The sequence below is a fragment of the Hydra vulgaris genome, chromosome 06 (assembly GCF_038396675.1).
Source record: "Hydra vulgaris chromosome 06, alternate assembly HydraT2T_AEP".
Classification (NCBI taxonomy): Eukaryota; Metazoa; Cnidaria; class Hydrozoa; order Anthoathecata; family Hydridae; genus Hydra; species Hydra vulgaris.
The window spans coordinates 52,336,965-52,355,187 of NC_088925.1; the positions used below are offsets into that span (position 1 = coordinate 52,336,965).

General features: G+C 27.5%; 2 long non-coding RNA genes across 8 annotated transcripts; both read left to right on the forward strand.

Moving 5' to 3' along the window:
- The first annotated feature begins 671 nt into the window (after nt 1-671).
- LOC136081966 (uncharacterized) lies at nt 672-4,350 on the forward strand. Its single transcript, XR_010639290.1, has 2 exons — nt 672-726; nt 4,212-4,350. It is a non-coding gene; the product is annotated as an uncharacterized LOC136081966 (long non-coding RNA).
- Nucleotides 4,351-10,119: 5,769 nt separating this feature from the next.
- On the forward strand, nt 10,120-16,020 carry LOC136081967 (uncharacterized). Of its 7 annotated transcripts, XR_010639292.1 has the most exons (7): nt 10,120-10,285; nt 11,602-11,622; nt 11,774-11,791; nt 12,011-12,149; nt 12,249-14,728; nt 15,415-15,480; nt 15,777-16,020. It is a non-coding gene; the product is annotated as an uncharacterized LOC136081967 (long non-coding RNA). The 7 variants fall into 7 exon arrangements; XR_010639295.1 differs by lacking the exons at nt 10,120-10,285; nt 11,602-11,622; nt 11,774-11,791 and having other exon boundaries at nt 11,804-12,149; nt 12,249-12,521; nt 13,516-13,586; nt 13,680-14,728; nt 15,777-15,966; XR_010639293.1 differs by lacking the exons at nt 10,120-10,285; nt 11,602-11,622; nt 11,774-11,791 and having other exon boundaries at nt 11,804-12,149; nt 12,249-13,586; nt 13,680-14,728; nt 15,777-15,969.
- The last annotated feature ends 2,203 nt before the right edge of the window (nt 16,021-18,223 follow it).

Consider the following 18,223-nt stretch of genomic DNA (forward strand, 5'->3'; position numbering starts at 1 on the left):
AATAAATTTTATTTTCACAATAAATAAATACCTGAATATTATTTATTTTTATTTATTAAGTGCAATTATAAAGTAAGAATATTCTATGAATACATAGAAACACAAACGATTTACTCCTCTCACATAAACACATAGATATAACAAATTATAACTCAGCAAAAACTTAGTTTCCAACCCTGTATAACTTTACAATAAATACTAAGTATTTAATACTTAAGTACTCATTAGATAAAGTTTTAATGTACATTAGATTGCATTTTTTGTTTAATGCAACAGTTTGTTTAATGCAACAATGAAATAATATTTAGAATTAATATATAATGTCTAAAGTAATTAAAATGCCTAGTTTAATGAAATTATTAGGTTAGGTTACAAGATAATGTTTTTTTTAAGATTTTTTATAGTTATTTCTTATATACTTCTTATTCTTATATATAAAATGTATTTGTTATATTTTGTATATATGTATAAATATATTTGTATTGTATACACACACACATATATATTGTATGTATATGTGTGTGTGTGTGTGTGTGTGTGTGTGTGTGTGTGTGTGTGTGTGTGTGTGTGTGTGTGTGTGTGTGTGTATTGTATATTATGTATTTGTATTGTAAATTATATATATATTTTTATATATGTGTTGCTGTTTCTAATTAATTAAATTAATTCATAGTAAACTAAAAAAAATTGAAAACTTTGTTGTTGACTCACATTTGTTTGCAACAGGTATGTATTGTTTGTCTAGTGTTACAATTCTGCAATGGCTTGTAGTAGTCTAAGTAGCAAATTTGAATTTTATTTTTACTATTATGTTTAGTTATAACAAGTTTTTTAATTATAGGCCAACTTTTTTATGTCTGCCTTTAGTTAAGAAATGAAAATATTCTTTAGGTTAAAGTATTTAAACTTTGTGAACATTATTTTATATTTACTATGATTTCAATACTTAATAAATATTTTCCCCCTAGCTATCACGGGTCCCAAAAAAAGTATTGTATATTATGGTGCAGCCAAAAAATTTTTAATTGATAACTTCTCCTTGCCTGTTCAAACCAGTGAGTATATGAATGAACACCTTTATTTTGTCTATGTTAGTTGCAGGGAATCAGCAACTAAAACTTATAATCAAGTCACTCAATATTTTAGAATCATAACATCAAAAAGTCAAATTGAAAATTTAGTAAATAAATCGAAAATCTGGGCAAAACATTTTTTCAGGATTAGTTATTATGAAATTTTTTTGGCCAAGGCAGTGTTTTATCTTCATCTCAAAGTGAACAATTAAGCTCAGCTTTTAGTGAAAATGCGTCAAATAGATATACTTCACGAGAGAATGTGACACCTAGGAGAAAAAAACTAAGAAGTAGATTGTCTTATCTTTCTTCAAATTTAGCTAGTATTTGCACAAAACACCGAATGGAGATAGCTGAAGTGAAAGCAAAATTAAACACTATGCCATACAAATTAAAAGTTTTAAGGCAAAGTGTTAAAAGAAAAGAAGACATTATCAAAGGTTTAAGAGCAGAGGTTAGAGACTTAAAGAATAAACTACAGTACATTACTACAGTAGACAAATTTGAAATCTTATTGCTACTAAAAAAGCAATGAAAATTAAAGAAAGAGAAAAGTTAAGAAAAGTAACTCTCGAGCATAATGCTGCTATTAGTACAAATGAAAAGATTATTACCAGCTTAGAAAATGACCTAGATGGAGGAGGGCAATATACTTAATACAAATACGTCAGATGATAAAACTTATCCATTGCAAATGGGAATGATAATTTAGAGCATGTTATTGTCTACTGTCCCAACAAGTAACATACCATTTCTTGTTGAGAAAATGGGGCAATATTTAGGTGTTGTTTTTTCTAACATTCCTCACGGTATTACTGTTGAGCAAATGGCCCGTGAGCAAGGCAGTATTGCTGACCTGCAAGTAACAGAATGGGCTATTACAAATAATCATCTTACATTAGGGTTTGATGCAAAAACGCTAAAAGACGTTCATATCAATAGCATTCACCTAACATCGAAAAATAAATGCCAGGTTATTGCTATTGACCAATTACCAGGTGGGACAGCAGTTGATTTGCAACCCTTTGAAGAGTGTCATAATTTGATTATCTCAAATATATCAAGCACAATGTCTGATAGAGTTTCGGTTAACCATCTTACAATAAGAAAACTTGGTGCAATCTGGACTAAAAATCTGAATGAGTTAAACTGCCATTTGCACCCTCTTGATACAATTGCTATTTCATGTCGTTCAGCATTAAAGTCTCTTGTCAATTATTTGGATATGATAGTATGGCAGTCAAAATTGTTTTAGCTATGAAATAGATGATTTTTAAAGATGTGAAAGGGCATCCAAAAGGATTTGTAAATTTTTTAGAAAATAACAAACTTCCACAAGGTATCATTCCAAGGTATCGTGGTAACCGGCTTCACATTCTGTTTCCATACTTGCTTTACATTTTTATAAAATACTATACTAAAAAAAAAAAATGTGCATGCTTGCATTATTTGGAAAACTTCTTACAGGACCCTGGATGACTATGTTTTATGTATCATCCAAAAATGCAACTTTTGATCATGTTGGTGGTATCTCTATAGTTAAAAAAATTGTGCAAACAATTAAAAGTTCAAAAAGTAATCCTACTGCTCTATTTGCCAGAAAATAAGATTTCTTTGGAAATTTTCTCAAACCAAATACTTTACAATTGATATCAAAAACATGCACAATTGAGACCAGCTTATCGCCATGACTAAGGCTAGTCTTGTTGCAATAGAAGAGGTTTTAAATCGTCAGTACATGCACTATTTTGCCATTACTATTACAATGACACTTAAAGAGGAGACAGCAAGTGCAAGACTTCATAACATAGATAGTGAAGAGTTAATAGGAATGTTCAGTGCTGCAAAAGGAAGATCCCCTAATGCATCAATTGATTATATATTTTGCAAATTAAGAACAAAAAAGAATAGGACAGTGGATTATCTTGAAAATCTCTGCAACTATTCAAGAGAAAATGTTATTAGGTGGGCTATGCAGGAGGCAAGAAAAAAAAGACTAAAAAGTCGTCTGCAACATGCTGAATTTAGGGCTGAGATTTCTTAAAGACAAACTGAAAAACGCAAAAAAAATGGATGAAAAAGAAAAACGAAATTTAGAGCGACATTTATCTATATTTACTACAAGTGAAATTTTGAATTTACATAAAAACTTGTCAACAAAGCAAGTTGCTGATTTAAATGATGTTATGTTAGACAGAATTGTTGGCAGAAATCTCTGCCATCAATGGTATGATACTGAATCAAGAATGACAAACATGCATGATGGCAGAGTTGAAAAACTTAAAAAAATGCAGACAGATATCATTTACTCTATATCATACTGGTCTAAAGATGAAACTGGTTCTGAAGCTGTTGATTATTGCATGAAAAAAATACAGTTGGTTACTGATATTGTATCAGGTGAGTTAATATTTTTGTAATTCAAATTAATTGCTGTATGTGAGCATATTAATTGTACGATAGCAAAGTATGCAACGAAAGGCATAAATTGGTTAAATATTGCTAATCTGGGTCATATCAATTTCATATTTTGAGCATTCGGAATTTTCAACAAGGGGAACATCCAAAATAAATGTACAGGAAGTACTGGAACCTGCATAATAAATGTACATCAATTAGTGGAACTTGTGAAAGCAGTGTACAGGAAATAGTGGATTTTGTAAAATCAATGTATAGTGATTAGTGGAATTTGCAAAACAAATGTACAGCGAGTAGTGGAACTTGCAAAATAAATGTAAAGGAAGTAGTGGAATTTGCAAAATAAATGTACAGCAAGTAGTGGAACTCGCAAAATAAATGTACAGCGAGTAGTGGAACTCGCATTTTTTTGATAGAGGGTTCTGGCTTACGTTCATGTTGTGTCTATGTTAACAATGATTTATATTTAGTTTCATTATTGGAATTTAATATATTAATCATTAACTAAAAGCCAAGACTCAAATTAATTCAAATATTATTTCAAAACAGACAAAAAAATATGGTCTGCGGGGGATACCCGGCTCTCCGTATGAAAAGTCCAACTTGTAAGGTGGTAATGTGTAATGTGTTTTGTATTTCAATATATTATTTAAAGTCATTGCTTTTTTTCTTTTTCTTTTTTAAACAAAATTTTATATAAATTATTTTATGTTTTTTTAGGTTGGAGGGGGTGCGGACATGCCCCCCTTCCCCCGAATCAATGAGTGTGCAGCTTTGTTTGTTGTAATGTTGTAAATAATAAATTTTATTTTGATGATTTTTAAAAAAACCTTTTTAATAGGAATCAAAATATTCATAATGAATTGTTTTTATTAATAGGGTGTGTTAAATCATTACCCCACATACACCCTAACTCAAAAAACGAACCTCTCCTATTTGGTGGCAGTCAAGGAAATTATAGCAATTTATTGCATATGAAAATTAATAAATTTATTGAAAAATTGATCTTTTATGAATAAAAGTTTCATTTTTTGATGGTAAAAGTGGCGGTTGGTTGCCCCCTCTAGCCCCTTGGACCTGCCCGGTTACTAAGTACCTATATAAATTAGCAGGCTACTATTACATCTATCTTTTGATACCAAGTTATAAACATTGATAAGAATTGACAAAGTTATTAAACTTTTAGTTTATAAAAACATTTTTTTGACCACAGTTTCTTTAACAAATCCATATATCGAAAAAACGGTACTAAAAACGACATAACTTTTTATGGAATTGTTCAATTTTGATAATTTTTTCACTTTTACAATATTAAATCGAAGCTCTTTCTAATGATATATAACAACCAAGAATTTAATTAATTTAAAATTTTCATGGCACGTACCTACCTGGATGGGATTTGTCTACGTGTAAATTTAATTTTTCTCAAAATCTTTTTTGTATTAAACTTTTTCGAGGTTTTACATAACCTTTATTTATTTTTCCTTTTGCCTGCCATTGCTTAATATCCAACTTGAACGACAAATGAAGGAGATATTCCATGAAACAAATCCAGCAATGAAGTGGTCTTATTCCAAAGAGTAAAAAAGCTTTCTCAGTGTTAAATAATTTGTTTGTGTAGTTTTCAATGTGACTTATTTCAGTAGGAAGTTGCTTTACAAAGCGGACACAATTGATAAGACAGTGTTTTAGTGATTTCCGCTAAAACTTTTCCTTCGATAGCTGATAAAAAATAAAGAGCTTTTGATATTAAGAACTTTTCCAATTGTTAGCCATATTATAGTATCAGAAAGTTCATTTGTCGTTCAACAAAAAATTTTGTTTTGAGAATAAGTTCTTTACTTTCTTTAGCATACTTTAAGATCATTGGTCTGCAAAATCTAACAGAATTAGGATTTGGGTTTGCCCAAAACACATCCTAGTCATATGTTTGAAGTCTTAAGGGTACAATGGTAACAGATAAAAGCGAATCGTCTGATGAACTTTCAAATAACTCATCGAGTTACTGGTTCCATCAAATTTACAACAAAAATAAACTTAATTGAGTCCTTTTGCTTTATTAATAGTTTTAGATATAGTTTGAGCCTCTTGTGATTCTACTATTCTTTGAACATTTTTATTAGAAAATTTTGTAATGGCACATTTGCCTCCATGTCAGAGATATACATATTATTTGGTTTACATTTTTTTTTAGATTCGAGAATATCGTTGTAAAGCAGATAAAGATCTGCACCTCTCTCTTTACTTTCCAATCTTATCATCATGTACTGAGATTTAGTAAAACCATAGTTTAATAGAAAAGCAAGTCCCTCTTTTCGAGACATTGTTTTTATTTCTTTGTCAATGTTTTTACTGATATCATATACCAATTATTGATCTTGTAGATTGCACATGATAATTTTTTCTAAGTTCTTATTACCTATTTGTTTGGCTGTGTATCTTGCTGTTTCGAGTATATACTTTGTATTCAACTTTTTCAGATAGATTAGAAATTGCTATTCTTTTAGCTCGTTTTCCTTTGTCTTTACAAGGCAATGTATGCCGCCCTTTCTTTAATTCTGGCAATTCTAATACGTTTGAGAGTTTCCAAATAACTTCTTTAAATTCAAAATTAAATTCATGTTCTAACCAGAAAATTAACTTTCTATGAAATTTATACTTAAAGTATTGAACATCCTTCATTTTTTGTTTGTACGTGGTTTGTAATGTTAACAATTTTTTTTCTAATTTTTTTTCTTGAGCACCTTCAATTTTCATAACATTCTTCTTCTCCAAAAATTTTAAATATTCCGACATTTTAATAACATCACCAGTCACAAAAGAAATAAAATCTTTATTCTTTAACTTCATTTAAGATAATTTGTACTATATTATTTATTTACACAATTTTAAATCGACAAAAAGATTTTTTGTAAATTCTTTTAACTTGGTATATTAATTTAAAGGAAATATATTGAGGTTATATTGATAGTAGGTCTTAAAGTTACCACAAATATATCTTTTTATGACAATATTATGCAATTTGATTGAAAATGACTGTCATGTTTTATGTAAAAAAACAAAAACATTTTTAAATTGAAAATAGTTGTTCTTGGGCAGGTCCGGGCGACATCAAAACCTACATTGGAATAAAAGAAGAAGGGTCAAAGTTTATCCATATGTACTCAGAGTGTTACAGAAACATACAGAATTTAATAAAAGTCACATTCAAACATTCTATTATTTCCTAGTCTAAAAAGTTATCTTTCTCTGCATTTTTACTGCATGAAATGTAACTTTATAATATTTAAGAATAAACTCTTAAAGCTTATTTAATATTCTTTTGATTGATATATAATATATGAAAGTTCACAGGTGTGGTTAAAGAAATAAAAGTTCAAAATTATTGCTTTTTCTCTAAATAATTGTTCTTTAAAAAATGGCATCTTTGTGCATTTGCAGAGAAGCGCCAAGTGGTCTTAAAAAAAAATTCTTTCAGAACATAAAAATATGACTAATTTGCAACAATCTTGCATAATCAGAACTTTTTATACTGGATTTTTGAAAATCTTGAAATAATGCCACTTTTTAATTATTTCAAACCACTGTGAGTTAAGGAGGGAGGGGGGGGGGGGATGAAGTCAAAAAGCTTTTTGTTCCCAGCCTCCATTCATCCTAATTTTTTGCAAAGCCTCATTATTTGACATAAGTATAAACATAAAAATGTTTGGAGTTTGTTACATGTCTGGAAGTTAGCTATTTCAAACACCAAAAAATTCTAGATCCGTCACTGAGGATTGCATTATGTATCATAGAGTTACAGAATCGTTTAAATACAGTTCATGTATGGTCACTCAAGGAAGTTGGAACTTGGAAGTTTTCGAGTTCATGTAGTTAGTTTTATGAAATAAAAAGCTTGTAAGCATTTCAAGTGAAAGATTATATCCCAAGAACTCATATTTAATATGTTTTCAATGGGGAATAGCATTTAGCTTATAAAAGACAGAAAGGATTAAGATAGGTTTGTAGTTATTTAATGAAGGTGGCTCACTGGTAACGAAGGTGACTCTAAAATATAGGTTTGTTTTTTCCCGAAAAAACACTTAATACTACGTTGCTACAAATCTTATCAATTTTTGGTACTTATAATTTTTAGGGAGTTTTTTGCAATTTTGAGTTCATCATAATTTTGCCATTGAATTTTAGTTTGCTAACTTTAGTTTGCTAATTTTAGTTTGCCATTGAATTTTAGTTTGTTATGTAGATCTTTAAGTTTTAAAAAGGGTATTTTCAATCATTTTTCAAGAACCATTTCTAATTAAATTAACAACTTTCTTTAACCTATTATAATAGGTCAAAAGAAGTGTATTTTCATAAAGATTTTAAAAATGTTATTCATTTGTAATAAAAATAAGTATTTTTTGTATTATTGCTGAATAAAAATCTGTTGAATTTTTTTAAGAGTCTTTAGCATTTTTTTACATTATTTTTTTGTCAATAAATTTTAAGAACAAATATTTATGTTTTCTAAAATCTCTATGAAAATACGCTTCTTTTGAGACCCAGGTTGACATACTTTTGAATAACTTTTTTTTCGACAATATTAGGGACTTTACCCTAAATACTTAAGATTTGAACCTAAATATCTTTACAACTTGATGTAATAGTAAAAAAAGAGTTGCATATTTGAAATCAAAATGAGAAATGCTATACAAAAAACAAATTGTTTGTTCGGCACCAGAAAAAAAATTTTTTTTTGTTGACCTGTGTTATTTTTTGAATTAAGAAAACTAATGATTTGTTCCTAGCCAGTAATAGATACAAAACAAAAAATGGCCAAATTCGTTTAATATTTTTGACTGTTACAATTTAAGCTTTTTTGATATGAAAATTAAGATGAACACACTCCAAGTAACCCAGTCGGCATCTCTACGTTGTTTCAACATTGAAATTTGGTTGAAGCATTGTTTCAACGTTGTTCAACTATGTCACAACGTTAAAACAACGTTATGGTTTAAATGTTGTTTATTTAACGTTGTTTCAACATTAAATCAACGCTGACAAAAAAACTCAATTATAAAAAAACCATATGTCGAGTTGGTACTTAAAGTAAAACAAGTTTTAAAGTAAAATTAAATCCAAAAAAGTAGTTGAAATAATATTTAAGTATAATGTGCAACACAGAGGTGTTTATATGTGAAATTTTGAATTTTGAATTTTCAAAAACCTTATACTTTGTATTCATATTTCATAAACTGGCGAAATGGGCAGTAGAGCACTGCTGTTCACGTGAATGAGTTTTAACAAGCTGTTAGCTATACTGATAGCAGAAGAAGCCTCTGCGATCTGCAGAAACAGCTTTTTGTATACAAGTCTCAAGACAAAGTTCTTTTATCAGACGATGCCCTTCTCAGCATTGGGGGCATTGTCTGATAAAAGAACTTTGCTTCAGACTCCAAAATCAGTTACTGTTTCTTGAGACTGGTATACTAAATGCTGTTTCTGTATTTTTCATAAATGAAACAATACTTATTGATGTAAATATTGATGGTTTACCTTTATTTAGGTCTACATCAATGAACTTTTGGTCTATTTTAAGTAGAAAAGTAAATTTTAACCCTTTTATTGTGGATTATATTATGGAAAATCTAAACCATCTAATATTGATGATTTAATTTTTGATTTTTTTAATGAATAAAGACTATTTCAGTTAGATGGGATATTTTTAAGACAAAAAAATATGTAGTTATTAGGGCATTTATATGTTATGCGCCTGCAAGTGCATTTATTAAAAGTGCAATTTTTTTTTTTTTTTTTTTTTTTTGTAGTTATTTTAGGTGCTCCCAGAAGTCCTTACGGTCTTATCACAGAGCACCGCAGGAGAGCATTTAACAGGAAGTTAACGTCTCCTTCCGTACCAATGTCGCTTGTTGGGCTAGAGCTGGCGTCGAACCTAGGACCTCTGGGTTCTGAGCCATAACTCTAACCACTGCGCCACAGCTGCTCATTAATTTAATTAATATGATTAATGCAATTAATCATAACGGATACAATCCTTGTGAAAAATGTACAGTTAAAGTAACTTTTAGTATACAATACTATTGTACATATTACTACATAATTTGCAATTATGTTTTACTATTGTTATTTTAAATTTCAATTTTGCTTGTTAGTTTTTTTTTAATTTGCAGAGGTACTTACACATTTTATGTTCATTTTTTTGTTCAAGTTCTGAATATACAATTGTAAATTCTAATCATTTCTATTTACAATTGTAAAAACCATATTAAATGAAATAAATGTTGATTTTTAGTGATTTTGAGTCAAGTTTTACAATTCAATTAAGTTTTAAGGATTTGCCTCTATATTAACAATAAATACATGAGTTGTGATTTATCAGTTTCTGCCCTCTATAATGGGTAAAAATAATCGAATGATTGGATGGTTTTAGAAATATGGGCCATGCTCAATCAGCTGCTTTTAATGATAAAAATCAGTCAAAATCTCCAGATTTAATTTTACCACATGATGATTCAAGCAAATTAGTTGAGAAAGAAAAAAAAAAAGAAAAAAATTTTTAAAGCAGGGGTCAATAAGGATCCCTATTGTCAATAATAGGTATGTTACATCCCGCGTTTTACGGAACCGATTTTTGTGCTAAAAAACTGTTCCACGTTTTTAGAACTTCGCGTTTAGGCAGTATGGTAGGATGGTGTTTTGTAGCATATTTTTTTAGAATTTTATATTAACTTAGAAGTTTTTCTAAAAGTAGAATAGTTGAACTTTTTTAAAGAGTATTTTTTTATTATATTGACGTAAGTTAAAGTGTTATTTATTGATATCAAAAAGTGTGTTGTACTTCTTGTGCTTAGTAAATGTTAAAGATATTATCTTTTTTTTTTCTATCCTATTCTTTTTTTTAAGTTTATATGTTTTCTATGCACATGCCAAATTTCATGAATTTATTTTAACTAGCAGATACCCTATTTTTACCCTCACTTTTGGTACCTAAATTTTGTTTTTCCGACTTCTGTTTGGGGGAGAAGGGGGGGGGGGGTACTGAAGGATATTAAATATTCGTTTTTATAAGTCAATAACAATTACTATTAAAAAGTTTTTCTAATAGAAAATATAATACATGTTTTCATAATATTATAATACTATAAAATATTATTACTAATTAAATAATACTATAAAATATTATTACTAATATTATTGTCTAATATTTATAATACTATTATTAATATTAGACAATAATATTAGACATAATATTATGTTTATTATATCTATTATATAATATTATATCTATTATATCTAATATTAAATCTATACCCAATAATATTAGACATAATATAATATATAATGTCTAATATTATTGGGTATTAATAATACTATTATATATTATTTAATAATTTATTATACTAATACTATTAGACTAATAGTATTAGTATAATAAATTATTAAATAATATATAATAGTATTATTAATACCCAATAATATTAGACATAATATATTATATTATGTCTAATATTATTGGGTATAGATTTATCAATATGATACTTATAAAGTCTGTTTAAAATAAAGTAATATTATTGGATTTAGCAAAAAAACGATTAGATCGGAGTGTTTAGCCATTTTATAAAAATGGCTAAACACTCCGATCTAATCGATGAGTTGTCTCAGAGAAATTTGTTCGACAAAAATGCAGACAATGTAAACATCAGTTAGTTAATTTAGTTTAGTATTAGTTATTTGTATTTCACCTTTTAGTTTAGTAATATGTTATTTGTATTTCACTTTTTATAAAGTGGTTTGCTAAAAGTATAAAAAGTTCTTACTTAAATTTATAAATATAATTATTTTACGTTTTAAATTTATGTTTGTTAATGAAACTTAATTGATGAGTTTGAAGTTTTGATTCTTTAGATCAACAAGCGCTAGAGAGAATTAGTTAGTATTATTTTTTAAGTTATTTCTGTTAGTAATTTACTATTTAAAATTTGGTTTTATTATTCAATCAGCATTACTTGTATTTGAAAGTTTTATACATTGTATTAGAGACTAACAGTATTTTATGCTGTCTATCCATTATACTCATAGTTTTACTTAATAATACTTTATTTCTCTATAGGTCAATTAGAAAAGGAAATCAGTAAGGAAAGTTAATATATAATTATATTGTTTTTTAATTTGTTTAAAGTATAGTGCCATGTGTCCAATAACTATTTTATCCAATCAGTTCTTATTTAAAAGCTATTTAGTTTAATTTATTTTAATTGACTACATTCTTTTTTTTTTTTTAGGTGATTTGAAAAGAAATAGTAAGTAAAATAAAGTTGAATGATTTGATGAGTTATAATGTTTACTAGTTCCTAACTTTGACGGATTTTTAAATTTTAATTTAACTCTAGTGGTTCTATTACTAGAACCACTAGAGTTAAATTAAGATTTCACATTAAGTTTTTTTCTGCTAAGAGTAAAAATTTAATTTATGAAATTGTTACCTATTACATAAAAATCTTTTTTCTTGTTATCTTTAGTTGCCCCTCCTTCTGTTGCCCCTGGTGAGAGTGTCTTTTTCATTTTTTACACTTATTTAGTTTATTATTGATAATTTTATTTTACTTAAATAATACTTTTTCTTTTAATTTTTAGTTGTGTCTCCTTCTGTTACCACTGGTAAGGTTCTTTATTTTACTTGTTTAAGTAATGATAAAACATTTATACTATCTAATCTAAAATCATATAAATAATGCACACTCTTTTAAAAAATTGTAGGCAGAAAACTCTGTCACGAATGGTACGACACAGACAAATTGAAGTCTGTCTTGTATGATGGGAGAGTAGAAAAAATAAATAAAAGGAATGAAGACAGAATTTACACTATCTCGTACTGGAAAAAAGATGAAACTGATTCAGAAGCTATTGACTATTGCATGAAAAAACTCCAGCTTGCAGCTGATGTTATATCAGGAGAGTTGATATTTTTATAAAATGACTGTGGTTTTTTAAGTGAACATGTAATAAACTGTAATAATATTAGTTTGTAATGTAAGTATATTATATATAAATAAAGTTAAATGTTATATAAATGTATATTATATATATGTATATAAATAAAGCACCAGCAATAGGTGCGGCTTGTAAAATAGGTAAGATAGACTTGCAAAATAGGCAAGCCAAGTACTGCAAGTGGTGTGACTTGCAAATTAGATACTGCAAGTGGTGTGACTTGCAAATTAGGTACCGCAAGTGATGTGCCTTTCAAAATGGTACCTGCAAGTGGTGTGACTTGCAAAACAGGTACTGCAAGTGGTGTGACTTGCAAAATGGTACCCGCAAGTGGTGTGACTTGCAAAACAGGTACTGCAAGTGGTGTGACTTGCAAAATGGTACCCGCAAGTGGTGTGACTTGCAAAATAGGTACTGCAAGTGGTGTGACTTGCAAATTAGGTACCGCAAGTGGTGTGACTTGCAAAAAGATACCAAGTCAGTTCAGGTTAGCCTGCACATGTAAACTTGTTTATGCCTTTGTTAGTTTTCACATGTATTAAAAAGTTGTATTAGTAAATATCGAATAGATTTTTTTGGAGATTCAATATACAATCCAAATGAAATTTAATGTATAGTCTTTCAAATTACATGTTGTAATTTTTTAAAGTGTTAATGCAAAATATTGGATACATTAAATAATTTTTTCACTATATTGGATTAAATAGAGTAGTTTTTTAATTACCTTTATTTTTAATGATTTTAGGTTTAATTGACAAAAAAAAAAAATTCAAAATAATGTGAAAACTTGCAGAACCAAAAATAAAAAGTGACATGTCATGCTGATTTAGCATGGAATGTCTAAATTGCAAATGATGTGATTTGCAACTTTATGATAGACGGCTCTGGCTTACGTTCTCGTCGTGTCTATCGTTAACAATGATTATTAAATTTCATTACTAAAACTTCAATTTTTAATCATTAACTAAAAGCCAAGACAAATTTATTACAATTTTTCTTTCAAAATAATATTTAGTTTTTCTTTTTTTTTTAGATTAAAGAGGGAAACGGTTACAATGCTCTGTTTTATAAAAATATAGATTCTTTGATGCCTCTGGTAATGTGGTAAAAAAAAATTTTATACTAATTTCCATTATTTTAAATAGTATCAGTTTAAATTTATTAAAATTATTAAAACACTTTTTAAATTTTTTTTAGGTTCAAAAGGCGTAGGGGGGCATACGCCCCTTACCCAAAGTCAATCTTTATACCATTAATATATGTTGTAAAGAAGTGAATTTGAATTTTTGAATTTTGTATTAGGTTTATTTATTTTAATAAAAATAGAGATATTTTTGTTAATTTGTCATTTTTGATAATATGCTGTGTTACCATCACACCACCATCCACCCTTAACTCAAAAATACACATCTCATATTTGGCAATGGTCTGGAAGCAAATTTAATCAGTTTGTTAAATTTAAAAATTACAAATTTTGTAAAGATAAGCTCATTTTCTTTTTAAAAAAATGATTTTTTAGACGGTATAAGTGGTGGTTTGGTGCCCCTCTAGCCCCCTAAATACGCCTGTTGCTCAAAACTATTAAAAATTTGTAGTTCACTTTTACACCTTTCTTTTGATACCAAGTGGTAGGCGTTTTGATAATAATTGACAAAGTTATAACAATTTACGTTAAGAATAACTTAATTTTGACCACAGTTTCTTCAAGAAATCCATATATCAAAAATTTGTTACTTAAAACCTTATAACTTTTTGTTGAATTGTTCGATTTTCTTAATTTTTTCACCATTAAAATACTGAATTATAGCTCTTTTTAATGATATATAACAATCTATAAATTAATCAATTTAAAAATTTCATGTAACATACCTATCAATAATTATCCCTATTGTCAATAGGGATAAGAAAAAAGGAAACAAAGTACCAAAATTAGATAATGTTGGTTTGTTATTGATTGCTAAAGGTCATGTTATTATTTATTATTTAGTGAATTTTTATTTAAGTTTATTAAGTTTGTAAAAATATTCAACAAAAGTTATTTTGTGAAACTATTTTATTTATAGAGTTTCAAAAGAGAGAGTTATATTTACTTACTGATATAAGAAATGAGCTACAAAGCCAAAACACAGTGACCAAGCCTGCTCATAATAGTGAATTTATAAGCCAAATAAGGTTTATTTCTTCAGTAGCTGAATTTGATGAAGAGGACAAGATATTAGATGACGAAAAAAACACAATCATCATGGGTGAGTCTTAAGTATTTTATTAAATAGTTATATCCTTAAGTCAGAACTTTTTTTAATTTTATGTCTACAGCTTTATGTCAAAACTTATAAAAACTTATAACTGTATATATTAAAACAATGGCTTCTTATTTGGTAGTATAATTTCAATGGTTTAGTGCAATTCATGTTTAATGTCCACAGTTTCATTTTCATTAATATGATTATAATACATTATGAGCGAGGTTAGGGTAATACATTATGAGCAAGGTTAGGCAATTTTTACAACCAGATGCCATTGCTGGTGTTAACTTGTTATTCAGATCAGGACTGATTATTTTTTTCTTATTATACTACCAGAAGATTACCAGACCAGGTTTAAAAGCTCCTCCTACGATGAAATTGAGAGTTTTATATCCAAGCTTTCCTTCACCGAGATAAGTCTTTAGCTTTGCTAAAAAATATGCCTGTTCTAATATAGGAATAATTTAATGTCATGACCAGGACAATATAAAAACAAAAAACATTTTTGTATCGTTTTAGAGCAGGATTAAAGTTATTAATAAATTTTAGCAGAACAAATAAAGTGATTTTAATTAAATGTCATTTTTATTAGTCGCTTAAAAATATATGATTATTTGTATAAAGATAATTAAAATTTCAAACAATAGCTTTCAAACAATTAGCTTTGCATGTTTCTTTTTATTTAGTTGAATCAATTACAATTAGTTTGTGTAATTATCTTTAAAAGACTGAATTCACAAAATAATGCTAAGGTAATCAAAATAATTTTTAATTATTGATGAATTTTAAGGAATAATTTATTTAGAAAAATTTTTTTGAATATGAGTTCAATTTAAATATTTGAAAAAAAAAGTTATTTTTAGTTCTCACACAATTAATTTTAGTTCTCTTATCTATTAAAATTTTAAATATTTTCCAACAATTTTATGGCCTCCATGAATATGAAGGGGAAAGGTGGAAAAATATGCTTTAAGAGCACTAATTTATATGGTGTTGTAAAAGGTATACCTTTATAACATATGTAAAACTTTTTCATTTTTATTTACAGCTTCTTCTATTAAATGCGATGGAGCGACTGAAACTTTAATTGATGGCATTTTGTCTGACTTCTTAAAATACGCTCCATTTCGAAAAGGTGGCGGAAAAGAAAAGAAATTAGATTGATTGTTATAAATATTTACATGTATTTCAATAAAGAAATATTTTTTTCTTGTCTACTAATATTTTGTTTTCAGTGTTAATTCAACATTTCCAAAAAAAAAACTCAATTATGAAAAAATCCTAGGATTGAGTTGATGTTTGAAGTAAAATAAGAAAAGCCGAAAAATTAACTGATATAATATAATATTTTTATTTTTATAAAAACAAAAATACTAATAAGGTGGTATTAAAAATTGGCATTAATAGCAATGTTTATTAGATGAAGATGAGTAAAAAATAACAAGTTATTTTTTTGTGTTTAAAATTGTTTGAATGATAATTTATTATTTATTGATATGTTTTATTTTTTAATTTTTAGTGTTTTTATATTATCAATCAAACTTAGATATTGTTGTGTTATATACCTTATATTATACTATTATATTTTATATTATTAATGAATATTATCTATTTTTGTTCAATATTCCGTATTACTCTTATGTAGATATTTATGTTTTAGCAACCTGGGGTTCTTTCATTATTTTCCTTTGATGCCTTGAGTTATTTAAACATAATATATTCAGAACTATGCAGATTAATAGAATAATAAATATATTAATAAAAATGAATTTAAAATATAATAAATTTATAAAATATAGAAAATCTTATCTTTACTAATAATGTCTACTAATATTATTGTTTAGCAAGTATCATGGGTATAAAATGTCAAGATTTAGCTAGTTTAACTAGGCCTGTTAGTACACTTATATTAATATATGTAAATACTTATTATTAGTTCATATAATATTTTCAAAATCAAGTTTGTGGAGCTGTTTGAAGTAAAGACTTACAAGGAGAAGAAGGTGTAATTCCATCTAGTTGGATTAGTGATAAAACTGTTTATAGTCCTTCAGGTACCAAAGCATTGACTGCACTAAAATGCCGAGAAGAATTGGCTTAAGTTTCTGGAAATAAAATCTAAATTCTCTTCAGACATTATATCTAAATATTAAAATTATTATTTTTTAAATAATGTAGTAAGAAGAGTTATTTTGTTACAAAATATATAACTATTCATATAACTATTTTAATACCACAGAAAGCAAACAGGATTGTGAAAAATTTGAATTCACAAATACAAAACTCCTCTTTTTTATTTCTTGATGGAAGTATAATATTTAAAATACCCATTCTTGGTCTTCAAAACTGGTTAACACCTGAAAGTGCAAGGGATTGTAAAAAGTTGCTTTAGCAAATGCATGATATTTAACATAAAAAATGACATTATTGACCCCTGTCCAAGCCCCATAAGTGTAAAAACATGAATGTTAAACTTAAATAAAAACGAAAAAAATCCTCTAAATTAGATGCTAAATCTCCTCTAAAATCCATTTTTTTTAATGAAAGTTTTATGTGGCCACCCCAATAATTACTTTTCAATGTTAGAAAAGTTTAATATTTTGATTACCAGTTTATTTTGTAAAAAAGTTGTTTCATTTAAATTAAATATTTGAAAAAGTTATTAATAATCATCTAACAGCAAGGCCGTCCCGAGCAGGTGTGTAGGGGTTGTTCCACCCCCCAATGCTGTCATATAAGCATTTGAGTTGGTACATTTAGCAAGTTTGGAACTATAGTTGGCAAATATTGCAAATATTGAGGACCTTTTTTTTGTGTGTCTCTAGTTGGCAAAAAATACATACAACAACCCCCCCCCCCATCCACCCCCCTCCCTTAATGAGAGATCACTTCGGGACAGCCCTGTCTAACAGTTATATTTTCTTTTAAAATTCAGAATATTTTCGAAAAATTTTAAGGCCTCCATGGATATAAAGGGCAAAGGTGGAAAAATATATTTAAGAACACTAATATGGCGTTGTAAAAGGTATACCTTTATAAGTTGTAACACTTTTCCATTTATTATATTTTTTTTCAAATCTTCGCTTTCTGATTTTTTTAAATATATTTTTTTTATTTACAGCTTCTTCTATTGTATTCAACGGAGCAAAAGAAACCTCGGTTAACTTTCTAAAATATGCTCCATTTCAAAAAGGTGATGGAAAAGAGAAGAAATTAGAGAAATTAATATAGATTTTATTCAATTATATGTAAATGTATGTAATATTTAAATATATTTTTCAATAAAACTATAATCATGCTATTTTATCTAAATTAAGCTGAAAAAGTTCTAAATAGTCTAAGTATAGACTATGAGTAGATTTAATATCCATAATATACCTTGATAATATAATAGAGATGTACAACAACACTATTGGACATGCATAGTACGTTTTGATGATGATCACAGTTTTTATCAACGGTTTCTGTAATTACAAAATGTTTTCTAACAGTCGG